Raw genomic sequence first — 13009 nt, 5'->3', positions numbered from 1 at the left:
ACGGCGAAAACAATTACATATTGCGAGTGTGTGAGCTTTCGCAGTCACGAAAGCGCAATTTATATCCTAACGTGCTCCTCAAGGAAATATATGTACTTACATACATATCCTGCGCACGCAGTCGCTATAGGGGACAGCGCAAAATTTATTTCACGATCTCGGTAGAAAATGTCCCTGAGCGATTGTAAAATTTTCTGCAGCTGTTAACAGCAAATGATCCATAAAACACGTACGTGTATATACTGTAACTGAGATTCGTGAATTGATACTTTTAAATAACGCAAATTTGCGAGAGAGATAAGCATTTTACAAAATATTTGAAAAATTGAACTGCGAAGTAATATAAAATGTTAACATAATAAAATATTACAAATTAAGCATTGTATAGGCATATAGAATAATATAAATTTAAATGGAAATGCATCGTGAAACAAAAATTAATGTTGACTTGTACATTTGTCACTCGATCAAAATGAATTTAATCACGATGCAATTGTGAAATTGAGAGAGTTTTCGGACAACACGCGAAATTTAAGTCTACTCGTTGGATTTCCCACGCAGCTTGTTTGTTGCCGTTACGGTAGTGGCTATAAATGCAACATCTATGGAGAGTGTGTTTATGCGGGTCGTTTAATCAGAATGTACTGCCCTTATCTCGGTGCAAGTTAGTGTCGGACGTCAATTATGGTTTCCACCACGCGTTCGTGTTATTGCGTCGAATGCTCGCGAGGCGTTAATGAGCGACTCGGGGTCAATAGATACCGATCATCAGGGGATGAATCCACATGCGTGTTGCCGATCAGGCTATGTTGTTGGTTGCGCATGCATGTTATATTACCATAATGTAATGATCAATTCATGACTATTTGTGTAAGTTTCGCCGCATGAATAGATCCTTCTTTATTTATTTTACATGATTAATTTTCAGATTACGTTTGTACGTAATATCTTGTTCTATTAAACTGCATAAATAAATGAAGATAAATGCAAATACAGTAAGCAAATGCAAGCTTAAGCATTAATATCAATTTGCAATTAGTAAAATTTATTGGAGATTAAAGTTTCAAATACACTACCAGATGTGTGTCGTAATATATCGAATACGTCTATGATTTAATAGAAAAGTAATTGAAAACATTAATTTAAAATTACATTCTTAATATGCGATTATCTCTTTTCTGTTTGTATTTAATACAATGCAGTATTTTTTAAAAAATATTTCCGCTATGTAATAAACGTGGCAGAAAAATTTTTGCACTTTTTTTAAATTTTGCCAAATTAAACGTCAATTTGGATAATAAGTTTCAACTTCTTTTACTGTATCAAATAAACTTTATATCAGGAAACTTCTTGTGATTGAGTGAAGTTTGTGGCAATATCTATAAAATTACATTATATAACTTAAAAAACTGTCGTGATGAAAGTGTAACAAGGCATAAAATCTTAAGATGATAAATTGGACGCGACCATTAACGGCTAAGCTATAGTAGATGTTCGTAGTTAATTTACAGACTTTGTTCTACGTTACTGCAAATTTGTGGAGCGAAACGCATTGTACGATGGCTATTGCAACGCTTTGACAGCTATATAAAAATCCCGTTTTCTTTGATGGCCATAGTGAAAATCTGTTTTACGGAGCTCTGTGACCCAATTTTGTTTATATCCCTTCGTGATAGCTTACATACTTTCGCTTCAATTTAACACTTCTAAGTGTTTCGTAAATAATACGTATTTTCCAAAGCTATTTGCGGTTTCTTAGAGACTTTGTTGTCGACCCACGTAATCCAAAGAGAAGAAAAATCCGCCATGGAAAGTATATATTGCAACGCTGACCTATTTGAATCGTGGATAGCTCGGTGATTACTCGTTTCCGTCCGATATCAATTCGAAACCGTACGTAATTTTGGAACGAATTCCTGCATCGAGCTCGCGTTGTTGAAATTCGCGACATGACGAAGATAAACGAAGAATTTAATTTACATTCTCCTGCACAGTGAAAAAATTAGTTTAGTGCTTTCTCTCATGCTTATATTGAAATGTATAAATTATATTAAAATTTTATTTTTAATAACGCAAGATTGATACAATTTTTTTAATGAAAAAATTTAATTTAATTTTTCGTTAAATGATATTTTTACTTATTTAACACTTTATTCATTTTAGAAGAAAAATATATTCGCATTTCTCTAAAAATTTGTAGCATTTTGCATATAAGTATTATACACTGCTCAAAAACATTGTGGCAAAGAAAAATTTTGAACTTAAAAACTGTAGAAATTTGTTATTAAAAATATAATGAAATTGTAGAATGTTGTTTAAAATTTTTTTGGTAAAGGTTGATTTTAAATTCTTGGAAGAGTTTATAATCAAGGAAAATATATTTGTGGAACATTCATATATATGGCAAAGTATACGATGTAGATGAGAAATGAGATATTTAGATTTTATACTAAAAATAGGAAATGTAAGAAAATGCGGTGGAGAAGATATACATTACGTCTGTATCCTGCAATTGGTACATTAAGTTACAGTTCTCTGTGGGAGTATGTCCGGGCTACTGCCATGTCGAATACAGCGAATGTCTTTGGCGAGCATACATTTTATAAGTTCGTCTGTATGTTTTATTTCGTAAGACGAGTGATGTAAGCAAAAATAAAAAGCTTTGAATTTTTATGTAACCATTAAGGTAGAGTTTATCGTGACATTTATGCATGTTTTACGAAAAACGACTTTATTTTGGATTTGCTTTTTTTTCAAGTAGTAGCAAAAGATTTAATCTTGATATTTGACAAGTGTAAGCATGTAAGATAACTAATAAGAAGGATTTTATATTATTTGTTATATAAATTTAACTTGTGGTTTTATCTATAAAGTAATATCATCAAAATAATACATAGAAAATATATACACTAGTCGATTTTCTATTAATAAATAAATTATTTTATGATTTACACAAACAAAATGAAGAATAATGTCGATCTTATTTTTTGTTCGCCATTTTAAGGAGGAAAAATAGCACATATCAAAATATGAATTTTAATTTGATTCCATTATGACGAGCTAAGCTAAAAAGGTATTTCCTATATTATCAAGGTTTTCAAAATATTTTATAAAATTTGTTGCTGAGATGAATACTTAATATTAACAAGATAAAGTCAAATTCTGATTTTAGACAAAAAAGCATGTTTATATTTTTTTTATCGGAGAATAAAGTATCGATTAGAATTCGAGTAAAAGATTGGAGCGTTTCTCTGAACCCACGATGAACATGTTCTCTGATCTCGTGCTAGCTTAGGGCGAGGACTTATTGACTGTATTTTAGTATTCCGTCTGTCTACGTACGCAAGGGCGAGGTATCATTAATCGAGTATTTGGTAAACACTTAACGGAACGCAGTCGTGGTCAATATTTCACAGTATCGATGGAATCGATGGGACATGGATTTCTCCTCTCGACGGATCGTACCTATCGTAAAATTTCTGTATTTTCTCGTGGGAACAGTTCACTTTTTCCTGCCGCAAAAGCTTTCCCTGAGATCGTAAACGCGTAGACGTAGCGAATAAATATGAGAAAACGAATGCTTGGGCGCGTTTTCCACGCGTATACGTTAGTCGCTGCTAAAACTAAAAAACCATTTAATGGAACAGTGCATTCTATTAAAACATGGGGGAAATGAGTTTATAAAAAAAATAAGAGAAAGAGAGCGAGAGAACTCAACTGCAATAAACATGTATTTAGATATAGTATAGGAAAATTTATGATTTGTTTTATGATTTATTTTATGACTTATTACGTAATATAGCCTAACGCGTATTTACTATACGCACTTAAAGATATTACGTGTGTGATGAATAATGTAGTTAGAATAAAACTACATTTATGAAGTATGTTCTAAACTACTAAAATAATAAAACAATAAAAATTAAGAACAATTGAACTAATAAATAATTTTCTACAAATATTAATAAGATATTGTTAATATATATAACTGAATGTGATTAAAACATTTCAAACATATTTTGGATAAATTAAAAACCTCTTTTTTTTACTTATATTAAATATTAGTTTACATCTCATTAGAATCCGTTATTTTATTCTTTTTTGCTTCTTTTCACGAACTTTTCAAAACTGCTGCATTTTTTATGATTAACGCTTCGGCTCACATGAGCATTAATATTTGCCGTGCCGACTATAGCAAAGAAAGATACAAAATTCGTGTGATCATGATTAACGACTTCATCAGATACCTTCAATTTCTCTAACAAGTAGCGAATTTTTCGTTTTAATATTTATTTTGTAGGAAATTCTATTTGTGATTAATTGATTCTTTATAGTCATTGTTCAATAGAAAAAATATCAAAATTGTAAAAATCAATATTTTTGTCATTTTTTATATTGTTTTAGAAAATATTATTTTTAAATATTAAATTAGTTACTTTTTGTATGAATTATATCACATGTTTATTTCTTTCTTTCTTCTAAAAGTATAGATATTCAGCGCTACGTGAAATGCGGTATCGTAAATAAAATATATTATTATGCATTAATACTTCAGTTAAGAAGGTGTGTAGGTATCGTGGTGTATAGTGATTTTGCTAGTATCTCGATATTTTCTTCTATGATTAATGAATAATTTAGTTAGTACCCTATCGTTAGAGTACTTATCGATCTCTAGCGATGACATGTTGCTCGATTATGTACATAGTAAGTGAATATAAATTATTCGGAGCACGGTCGTGCGCGCGCGCGCGACGTCGCGCTGGTTGAATCTTTTAACATATTCAACTTTTCTGTGTACATTGGCAGAATTGTGTATTTTCTCTTCGTCATTTCGTAAAAAGAAAATTATTATTTTTCTGATTTTACCGAGATATACGATATTGTATAAAAAATTAATATAGAAAAAAAAGTTTACTGACGTTGAAAGCAATGGTATTAATTACGTCAAAATTAAATCACAAAATTAAACATTGATCGATACTTTATATTGATTGATGCAACGTAAAAATAGATTTTTGTACATCTACGTTTCTATGAAGATTGTTATTGATTGCTTAATGGCATTTTGCTGTAATTTTTACGCGCCGTGCGGGATCCTGTGCAAAACATAAAAACGCGAAGAAAACCTTCAGCAACGTGCGAGTGTTTGTCTGGAGAAACAATTCGTTCTACGCGATACACGTGCACGTTTATTGAATTTTATTTTTATGCGTTATGGTGGCTGCCAATCCGACACGATTGTGGAAATTTTCCATTTAACTTGTCAAGTGTGTCATTTTCCACGTAACTCATCGTGAGTCGAAAGTCAATCTTGAAATCGCTCCGAGAAAGCACCAAAATAAAGTCGACTTCTTTCAACGGCAATGAACATTTGAAAAGAAATACTATTGCTTTCTGCGGCACTATTGCTTTCCACGGAGCATGAATTTCCATTGGGAAAACAACTTTCCTGCATGCCGTAAATTTCATTGATCAGCACTGTAGTTGAAAATGAACAGCTTTATAAATAAATAATGGAATGCTGGTATTTAGGCCGAGACCCGCCGTATATTGTCTGACAGTCGTTATGTATTGTTTGTAGGATTAATTCATCAATTTGTTTATTATCGAAATTTATACCATGGGAATAATATCCGTGCAAGTTAAAATTTTATATGGATTTTCTCAAATAAAAACAGTCATATTTTTTCATAAATTTTACGGTTATATCACTGTCTGTATTTCCACGTTAGTGAATAGGATAATTTTAATGAAGTTACGTTTTGTTCGCTGCGTTACTATTGAACATTTTACTCGAATGAAAAGAACAGAGTTAACAATTTTTCCGCTGATATAAATCACAATAAAAAATTTGATATTTTTTATTATTTATTACAGGATACCATTTTTGTGGCTACGATTTGATATTATTTATTAAAGGTATATTGATAATGACGCGATATGCGTGGCATAATATCACATCATAAATTTGTATTTAGAGCATATTTTCTTCCAAAACTCTTTATTTAGATAAATATTTTGTCAATATATTCTTGAAAAGATTTTATCAACAAAAGCAAGCACATTTTTTCGCTTTAAAAATTTAGAAAAGTGTTTTCCAAGACGTATCATACTCATGTACTCTGAGTTCCAATTAAATTCGGATAAATTAATGTAATCAAAGATATAAATAATTGAGATAAATAAATTCGTGAAAATTTATATTATTAGCTTTATTTGCGTAAAAAAAATTTTTATTTTCTCACAAAAAATTAAGTAATTTTCTGTAATTGTTTTTTTTTTAATATAGAACAAATTTTATTTCTCCGAATAACCTCAGGTTTATTATTATAGAAACTTGAAAATTTATTGAGAGTCAAACATACACACATATATCGTGTGACTGTTTGGTACTCAATGAATTTGCTACTAAAAAATGGTGAGCACAAATGTCAACAAAATTCAAGCGCTTCACTGAAGAATGGAAAGTATGGAGATCTAAAGCATACATGCGAAAAAAAGGGAAATAACGCAATGTGATACTGTTGCTGCGCACGCCGTTCAAACAATGCCGAAACGAATTCATTTTTCGCCTATCCCTGAACTCGATAAAGTTTTACGATTGATATTGGTGAGAAAAAAATATCCTACCTGTCCTTTATCCGGCAAAAGTTTTTCAATTACCAGCGTTGCGTAGTGAGGAAAACGAATATGGGGAAAGTGAAGGTCGTGCGTGGCGAGAGCGCTCAGTTCTTTATTTAATAGGCAAATTTTAATTAATCCTCTTCATTGGTAGATATTAGGTTTACAAGTATTTTCTCACTTTTGCGGAAGCCTATTGAATTGAAATACATATGTATGGATTAGGAACTAAATGGAAAAAAGAAAAAAATCTTAAAATCTAATAAATGAAATGAATAATGTTCTGTTTAAATTAAAAATAATTTTAAATTAAACAATTTAAATGGAAAAAGAGAAGCGAGAGAAAACTTATTGATTGCATTTCAAATTCATTTCAAAAATTTTATCTAGAAATTTAATCCGCCCTATTCTTTCTTTTTCTCTTTTTAATAGCTGTTATATCTAATTTCTTAATAATAATTTTTAAAAATAAATATAATAAAAAAATTAATAATTAGCTGTTTGTTATTATACAAACGTTGCGGTTTTATTATATCAAAAAGATTATTAACTTATTCTTGCACACCAGAAGTACTTGCATAAGAAAAATACAGATTTAAAAAGATTAAGTTTTATTGCAAAGTATATAACTGAGATAATAATCGAGATGGTAAAAAGAGCTTTCTTCTTTTTTTTGTTGTTTCTTTCATTATTAGAATTCGCCAGCTATATATATATATATATATAACTATTTAAGAGAGAGATACAATCCAGCTAGCAAGTTTTATGAGCAATTGCTGCAATATTAAAAACTCACCAACGACCATTAAAGTATCCGATGGTAATTCACGAATTAAAATATCGGCTTGGAAAGAAATGGATCTCTCATTGTTTAGTGCTTCAAAAGGTATTCTTGCTGAAAGATGCAGTCTTCTTAGCTATCTCCTTCGAGACTGATGTGAAAGCTTCTATGTGAGCTTAAAAGTGCTTAATGCGCTATGGTGAAATCATAAATGGCGAAGTCTTGCTAAAAGCCACGACACTATGTTCAGAGCTGTTAAAACATTAAAATTGGATGTGCACTTACAGAGATCAGGATGTAATGTGTGAAAGTTTTATTTATTCTATGACTAGGAAATAGTTGACAGTTTCATAACTGTCATAGTTATTTTACAATTTTATAAAATATTATCTGATAATATATCACGCTGCGTAAATACGTATGCATATACATATATCTTAAAGTTTGAAAGTGTATGAGAAGTATTGTACAGCATTAAAAACATTTAATATATAATATATAATATTTAATTAATATATGTGTGAATATATGTATGTAAAAGTTAAAACAGAATAAATAACCGCAGAATAAAATATTCAAATCGTTAAAAGTGAAAGTTAATGAACAAAACAAATGATCAGTTACTTATAAATTATATCTTATGAATTATTTAAATTCCATTTCGATAAATGTTTGATAATGTTAAGAGTTTTGAAATCGATCTGCGATGTTTGGTGTGGTTTGTTTTCATCGCGTTGTAGAGAAAGTGCATGCTTTCTATCTCTTCTCTCTCTTTCTCTCACGCTGTTGGTACGCAGACGTGTTGCTTCTCACTCTTCGCATTTTTCACATTCGTAATTGAACGCGATCTTGTCTTTCCGTTATATCTTATTATCTAGTTATTATTCGCACGGCCGCCGATCATTTCACATCAGCGCGTTGCTCCCACTATTTCTATCACCTCAATTACTTATATATCTTTCCTACTCCCTTATCATAATATTATCCTCCGAAATTACTACCGTAATAAGATAATATTATTTTTCGTAAGTAACTATCGATTTATCCTTTGTTCTATTGATTAGTTTTCGCGTTTAATGATTCGAATATTTTATTGTACGTTTACTTATTCTCCGTTTTACTTTTACATACATATATTCACATTTAAACATTACAATATGAGATATTAAAATGCTTTGAATGCCGCAAAGCGCGATTGCGTAATATTTCTCGAGTGAAGAGAGTAATAAAACGAAGTAGTTTAAGCGTAGCATAGCCGCGACGACTAGCACGCAAAAATTAAATACCAATCGTTTCAATCTTCTTTCTTTTCTTCTGTAATTTCTTTCTTTCCTGCAGAGTGTCGAACGTATTCTATCTCCGTGCGATGATATCCGAGTAATATTTTTGTCCTGATATGACAAAGTACGCTCCGGGAGTGCCGTAGGAAATGTCGCGCGAATAATAATTATTCGGATTTTCGCGAGTGTTGTAATCATGTTCCTGTACTGAGAGGAGGACGTGGAGGCTCAGGATGGGCATCGGGCATCGGCGGAGTAACTTTGAGGTATTTATCATTTATATATTACCTATTATTTGCAAAATGTTGCATGTAAATAATTTTTTAATGTAACGCGCACATAGAGTTTTTGAATTATTTGGTAACACATTTACAATATTGAATATTCATGATTATTAAATTTTTTTATTATTATTTCAAACAATTAAATTTTTGATAATTCTTTCATTATGCTATAATCTAAACATTTACTCTTTTATATGTATTTTACAGATCAATTTTGCACATACCAACTAAACAACAACTCTGCTGCTGCGCATCGTATCGGTGAGTCCAATTTGTTTTTATTTTTATATTGTTATGATACTGGATTTAAAAATGATGTAAAATGTAACATAATACAAACAATATAATAATTAAATAATATAATATATATATTATTATATAATATATATATAATATATATAATATAATATATAATATAATATATAATATAATATAATAATATAATATAATATAATATATAATATAATATAATATATAATAATATAATATAATATATTATAATATAATATATAATATATATATATATATATATAATATAATATATATATTATTATATTATTATAATATATTTAATAATATAATAATATCCTTGTGTAACATAATACAAACAATATAATAATTGTTTAAAAATCTTATTTTTGCGCATTTTAAAAGTATTTTAAATTGTGCTGGCATTAATTTTTAGAAGATAAAACTATTCATTATCCTTACAAATGTATTCTTTGCCGCACACGTTATATTTTTGTTTGTTAACACGAATATTATAAATAAAATAAAAATTATATCATTTCATAAATCCATTATTTTAAAATGGGTGAGCTAGGATTTATATCAGATGATTTATGTTTAACTCTGAAATATGTATACACTCTGATGCACGATTATTAAGTATGTGTAATTTATTTTTGCCAATTTTATTTTGATTTTCCTAGCCTACTCATGCATCCATGATCCCCTGGCTTAATTAATCCCATGGTCGAGCACGGAAATTCGAAATTCGAGGTTCCATCAATGATAATCGAGCTCGAATTTCGAAACAGTGTTGATATTGATCGACTATGAAATAATAGTCGACTATCAACACAAATTTCGGACGCAAAATAGCGGAAACTGAGCCGAGCTCTGTGCTAGCGTCTGGCAAAACATTCTGCTGAGGCAGACCTAGGATAGACATTGCAAGATATTAAAAATAAGTAGACATTGATTAAAATTATGATAGAAATTGAAAAGAGACAACTTTAATTATAGCGCATTTATTTCAAGATAAAAGAATAAGTTTCACACGCAGAAATTTTCAGTAACTATCAAGAATTACAATCTTATTATGTCAGATTAATTAATGTACTAATTAATTTTAATTATTTGTTATTCAAAAATTCTTTTTCATTGTTGGTACAGATAGATTTCAGTGGAAGGTCCATTTTCATTTTGTAGAAAATACTTTAAAATGCATGAGAAAAAATATGGAAGCTGATTAATCTTGGAAAATATAAGAACAATAGAGAAGAGAGATGAACGTGAATTTATTTGCGGAATTTATTTATCAAGCTAAGAAAGAATAAAGATAGTCCCGCTGGGAGATTAATGTTTAATAAAATCACTCGCAATTTTTTTCCGCACTCTATTGATTTCTTTCTGCTTGTTTTGCTTCCTATTCAGCCATTTCTCTCTTTAAACCAATTTCTGCGAATGTATATTTAAAATAGGAATGGTAATTGTGCCCATGGGCTGCTAACTGCAGCACTGCGACGAAACTTTTTATGATGTGTAACTTTGCGTAAATGATATACGACATAATACCGGCAAGAATCACTTGCTGATTTTTTTTGCATAAAATACATCTATTTAAAAATTACTTGGCAATGCTGATTTCTATTATTAATTATTTCTATTTGATAATGTACATTTTTTATTTTAGGTTTTATAAAGCAAATGATATTACATCAATTCTGGGATGTCATATTAATGAAAAATTAAGTAATTAATAAAATGGTAAACATGTCCGGGAAATATATTATATTACTCTATTATAATTTTTAATTACATTATTAATACATTTTGAATAATGAAAAACAGTACATTAATTATCTGACATAATAAAATTGTAGTTTTTGATGGTCGCTGAAAATTTTTGCACACAGATGTGACACTTGAGAGAGATGCCCTGGTCCTCCAAGTTTGGGAGTTGAGACGTTAAATTAGTACTTTATTACTCGTAAATCGCATTTAAATATTATTACGTACTGATTAAATAATTGGTAGCCAGTAATTCATCTACTTTGCATCAATTAAAAAAATTTCTTTGGATTTTCTTAACTTTAAAAAAAAAAATTATGCATCGGATAACGTCGCGCGTACAAGACGTTCTAAATTCAATATACTTATATAAAGCGGACTTTGCTTAAAACTCATGCAATATTTAAAAATGATTTGCCTTCTTTTGTAGTATTACATCTTATTTTAATAAGTTAAGTAACCTACGATAAAAAATATTTATATTTTGCAAATTATTAAAATTAGAAGTTTAAGAATTTGATGAAAAAATTGCTTTATTATTTAACATATCTGTCATTAATTTTCCTATAGCTATTTTTTTTAAGCTTACATAAATTTTTGCATTTTTAAAACTTAAGATTTCTTTCTTACTTTATTTAAAGTAAGTTTGTAGATGTAACAAATTTCTTTGGACTTTTTTAACTTTTAACTGGTGCGAAGTTGATGAGCTACTGGCTACCGATTATTTAATCAGTACGTAATAATCTTCTTCCTGAAAGTTTCCTTCAAAGAGGCGCACAACTTTTCATTATTAACTTGCCGGGTTTTAGGGTTAAGTGAAAATATTGTTTTTATGAATCTGAAATTTAACGTTTAAATCTTCAGATTACAGTAATAATATTAATTAATTTTTGATTTAATAAAAATCTAAATTGTATGTAATAATTTACGTAATCCTTAGCATAATTGTCCATTTATTTCGATTCAGAATTAAAAGAAATGGAGATAAACAAAGTTTATCATGTACATTATGGGATTTTGTAAAAAAATCTCTGCTAATTTTAAATCTTATTTTTTGAGATTTTGTTTATGATTAAAGCTCACCTTATCGCTACAATTAACAATATAGAAATCCATCAATTTATGTCGCTCGATTAAAACGATAAATTGCTTTGCAATTTCACATTAAACTTCACCTAACATGTTCTGCGTTATTAAGGGAAAACAGACAGGCTATTTGCATGCATGCATGAAGCTATACAACAACAAATATAACATGGAATTTGCAGTATAGGCTAATTAGACTTGTTAGCTCTAACATTATTAAACATCCTGAAACAATTCGATAGTAGTTGAGCATTGTTACGAATGCATACGCGATAATAGTTGGACAAAACGCTAAGCATAATACAAAAACATAAAAAGACTATTGTAGAACATTGAGCATTAAAACTTTGAACAATTCTATATTGTAACTAATTGTATAAAAGTTAAATTTAATTTATATTATATGTCTATATTTTATTTAATTTATTTAAATAATAGTAAAAAGTGTTGCATAAGAATCCATAAATTTGAAACATGATGGCGATATAATAACAATAGAAAATTGTGTATCAACAATGAATCACAGCAAGATCCGAAAAGTGACAACGAATCGCACATTTCTTCGGTTCGCGACGGAAAATGTGATATCGATAAAATGTTTTGATACCGCTGAGTTGTGTTACAGGAATAAAAAGACGTTACTTTTGTGTAAAAAAAAAAGAAAAACCTAGAGCAGCGACAGTTCTGCTTGAAAAAATTATATGTTCTTATAAAATTGATTTTACAAATTGTCGCGTATATACTGAGATGTTTCTTCGAAAAGAGAAAAAGAATTGCATCTTACGAGAAATCTATAATGTTCTATATTTTATAATTATTTTATAATATTTGTTATTTTATAATATTCGTGAATAACGCACTGCGACCTACTGAAACTTCATAGTTTAATTTCAACTACGATAAATTGGAAGCAACCTAAATGTTTGACTTTGCGTCGCAAC

At 29.3% G+C, this 13009-nt stretch overlaps 1 long non-coding RNA gene across 1 annotated transcript in view; it reads left to right on the top strand.

Annotated features, from left to right (window-relative positions):
- The window catches only part of LOC105676536 (uncharacterized), an 81285-nt gene extending 72343 nt beyond the window's left edge, over positions 1 to 8942 (top strand). The window contains exon 3 of the long non-coding RNA XR_001101401.2: positions 8741 to 8942. This is a non-coding gene — a long non-coding RNA (uncharacterized lncRNA). The remainder of the gene's footprint in view (positions 1 to 8740) is intronic.
- Positions 8943 to 13009: the final 4067 nt, after the last annotated feature.

This window comes from Linepithema humile, chromosome 3 (genome assembly GCF_040581485.1).
Source record: "Linepithema humile isolate Giens D197 chromosome 3, Lhum_UNIL_v1.0, whole genome shotgun sequence".
NCBI classification, from domain to species: Eukaryota; Metazoa; Arthropoda; class Insecta; order Hymenoptera; family Formicidae; genus Linepithema; species Linepithema humile.
Note: the sequence above shows the minus strand (reverse complement) of the source record. Positions and strands in the feature narration are given on the sequence as shown.